We start from the raw sequence: 3,822 nt of genomic DNA, 5'->3' as shown, positions 1-3,822 counted from the left end.
ACACACACACACACACACACACACACAGACACACACACAGACACACACACACACACACACACACACTGTTGCAGTACTGTTCACTCCAACCCCTTTTTTGGGGAGTCAGGAACACATGGAACTGACAACGATAACATGGCAGAATACATACTAGCTTTTGCTGCACTATACGCAAACCCAACCCCCGCCCCTGCAACAACAACCAAAAAAAAAGAAGAAGAAAGACAGAAAGAAAAAAATATGCCTTCATCGTCACTCAGAATATATTGACACAATATGCACAAAAAATGCTTGCATGCAAACCAAAAACAAAAGAAAAGGAGAAAAAAAAACACAGACGGGCCTCGAATTACTTTTCATCATGACAAGGAACTGCTGACGTTGCTCGAGGATGTATTCTCCAAGGAGAAATCCTTTCAAACACATTTTTCTTTCATTTTCTTTTCTTTTTCCAGACATATTTGCATTCAGTATGGCTTTGACTGTGGAGTGGCGGGGAGGCGAGACAAGTGGAGTCTCATCCATGAGTTCGAGGATGAGATGAGATGTGCAGGAGAACTTCCTTAATTTCCAAGAGCCTGGGCATCTTTAGGGCTCTGCATTGGTAAATTATTTACTGAAACTACTAAATACTTTTTTTTTTTTCAATTGCTGGGTATGACGTGTTTGCACTTGAAGAGGAGTGACAGAGAAAGGTGGAGGGCTAAAGAGAAAGAAAGAGAGAGAGAGACAGAGCGAAAGAAAGAAAGCCTTCACAGTTTGACCCTTGGAGCTGCCAAGTACAAACAGACTGTTATAAAAAGGAAAGCGTTCTTTATTTTTACCCCTCTTCTTCGTTCTTTTCTACTGCCTGCCTGTCTTTTGTGTCTGTTTAAAATGAAGCATACAGCCATGCTAGCGAAGTCTAGCATCCCACAGCACAACACAACACAGCAAGGCAATGCGAAAGGATGCCACTGAGAAAGACAGAGAGAGAGAGACACTATTGGTGCTGCATCCATTCTTTCCTCACGTGCTGCTTTTGTTTTCTCTTTAGCTTTGTTTTCTTTTTCTTTTTTATTTCGCTCCGTTCGGATGGAGCCGACTCTTGAAGCGTGAAGGGATAGATGGAACCGAGTCATCATCTTGCATCACCTGCATGGCGACATGGCGCTGACGGACAGTGCGCTGTCTGTGTCCCTGTACACACACCTTGTTTTAAAAAACATGGAGTCAAACTGGGGTGTTTGAAATATCGAAAGTGGCAGCATATCTTTTTGCTGGGACTGTGGACTGTTTTTATCATTTCCAAATTTTTTGTAGATCAGAACAGAAATGTTCAAAATGCATTTCACACTCACACACAAAACAACCCAAAAGAAAACAAAAAACAACATGCTGTACTTGTATTTTTATACATGTACATTTTTTTGCCAATTGTGATGATTTGAAATGGACAGACGATGCAGTTTTATGCCTTCCTGTCACCTTTACTTGGAACTGTTATTCTGCATGATGCTAACGTTTTTTAGACTCTCTTGTGCCCCTCAGAGGCGTGGGAGGATGGTTAGTATTCCAAGAACCTGGACCCTGTTTCTCGAAAGGATTGTTGCTAACCAGTTAGCAACTTACTAAGTTTCCAATGGGAAAATGCATTGTAACACAGTAAGTTGCTAACTTAGTTAGCAACAATGATGTCGAGAAACACACCCCTGGTTAACTGATTAAACCTGGCTAAGTTAACGGTCAGAAAGTGCTAAACCTGTTAATAGACAACCCGCAGTCCACCTTCAGTCAAGAAAATGAGGACTCCAGGCTCTTCTATTAGATGATTTAACACTACCTCATGGTTAATCTAACCTGGTATACCATTGAGCCAGGTTCTTGGAATACATACCCCCCTGGTGGTACAAGAGTGTTTGCTTGTGCTTTTCTGGGGATGGCTTGCTTTCTTTATACAGGAGAACAGGGTGTTACAAGGTTGCACTAGGACATGATAATGTTTACACGGGTTTGTTTGTTTGCTTGTTTGTTTGTTTGTTTGTTTGTTTGCTTGTGGGAGTCCCAATCCAACACTCACACACTCTCACACACACACACACACACTCACAGGATGAGGGCAAGGCTTGGATAGTCAAGTGAATGTAAGCTCTCAGACTGCTTCTAAAAACAGGCCCCCAAATGAACCCACACAAGGACCAGCATCCTACAAACACTTACAGAGAGGGAGCGTGAGCTTGGACGAGAAGAGGAAAATGGTGCTTGCCAGAAGTGGACATCCTGGGTGCAGAAAGTAGAAACGATGTCATGCATTTCTACGTTTGGCTGTGTCGTGTGCACTAAACACAGTGGATTTCACTAATTAGCTTACGAGGTGGCGCTAACTCAGAATAGACTGGTTGGTTCAGAATACAGTATGGTGAGAATATATGCTGTATAAGATTCTCATTCCCCGGGTGTCCACTTCTGGTGCTAGTTTTTTTTTTTTTCTGTTCTCACTTTGGGCCACACACACACACATACACACGCACACGCACACACGAGCGCGCAAGCTCCTTTTTGTGTTGTTGTCTGCATCATGTCCTGTACACAGCTTTGGGCTTGCGTGAAATGGTGCCACATGTGGTCCAACTCTTCAGTCAGCTGTACTGTAGATAGTGACAGAGAGTCAAAGAAAAAGGGTCTTCCATAGCCCTGGAACACTGCATTAAGGACCTTTGATTTGGGGGTGGTGGATGAAGCAATTCTAATGACTTTTGTTGTGTGTGAGTGTTTTTCCATAGACATGATATGAATCTTAACAGCTATACCACAGTAGTCCTTTGTCATCTCTGTTAGGGTTTCTGCAGGACAAAAGTGTCCATTTGCATCCATTTGCTGGTCTTTTCTTTTGCCCGTTTTGAATGTGGGATAACAGCAGTGGTCCCCAAACGTGTTTGAATGGGATATGTGTCTCTGTGTGTATCCGTGTGTGTGGTTGTTGTAGTTGTCTTTCTGGATTAAAAAAAAAGTACTTGCTTTCCTATGAAGCCCAATGCAATGCAGAACTGTCAACTGCTAAATCTTCCCTGCTAACAAAGAGAGACAGATAGATAGATAGACCGAGAGCTGATGCTCTTCGTCAGAAGACAGAGACCCCTGATGCTCGTGTAGACAAAAGGGTGTGGGATCAGTGCCTTATTGGAAAGCATAGCCGATTTCTTTAGCTTTGCACATTAGCTTGCTTACAGCACTGCAAAACAGAAGACTCAAACGTTCTTCATTTGTGCCCCCCCCCCCCCCCCCCCCCCCCCCCCCCCTCCCCCCCCCCCCCCCCCAGTTGTTTTCCATTCATGCCCTGATCATGTCTGTCTGTTCCCCAGGTCCTCAGTCCCTCTCGAGGTGAGATGGATGGATGGTTGTTGCTTGCTTGTCTAGTATAATCTTCCCCAACACTGCTCTGCCTATGCTTATAGCCTACAGTACTAGTAATGAAATTAGTGAGAGGCGACTGTATGATACTTCCTGTAACCTCCTCTCAAGTCAACACCATTCTGTCCTCCGTTTCCATAGTGATTCATGTGTCAGTTCCGATGCAAAGCAGACGGCCCGTTTCATTCGTTCTTCTGACAGACGGGCTTGCACGGATCTGGGGCAAAGGCTTGCCATCGATGATACATACAGTATTTATTTTTTGGTCAATAGAGAAAGAAGATCTTGTAGATAATTAACCACGACCGACCTGTAATAATTGACTGAATTCTTCTTCCTGTTATTAACCTTTTTTTTTTTTTTAGCAGAAACAGTTGTTAGTTCATGCAGTTATGAAATGTCAATCAACAATTATCGAGTTATCTAGCCAAA

General features: G+C 43.3%; 1 protein-coding gene across 1 annotated transcript in view; it reads left to right on the top strand.

The window, feature by feature from the left end:
- Nucleotides 1-3,247, top strand: part of LOC134458278 (nucleus accumbens-associated protein 2) — a 72,828-nt gene extending 69,581 nt beyond the window's left edge. Inside the window, exon 8 of the mRNA XM_063210500.1 lies at nucleotides 1-3,247. This exon is cut by the window's left edge and continues 2,566 nt beyond it. The gene's annotated coding sequence lies outside the window, so the exon portion shown is untranslated.
- The last annotated feature ends 575 nt before the right edge of the window (nucleotides 3,248-3,822 follow it).

This window comes from Engraulis encrasicolus, chromosome 11, assembly GCF_034702125.1.
Source record: "Engraulis encrasicolus isolate BLACKSEA-1 chromosome 11, IST_EnEncr_1.0, whole genome shotgun sequence".
Taxonomy (NCBI): Eukaryota; Metazoa; Chordata; class Actinopteri; order Clupeiformes; family Engraulidae; genus Engraulis; species Engraulis encrasicolus.
Note: the sequence above shows the minus strand (reverse complement) of the source record. Positions and strands in the feature narration are given on the sequence as shown.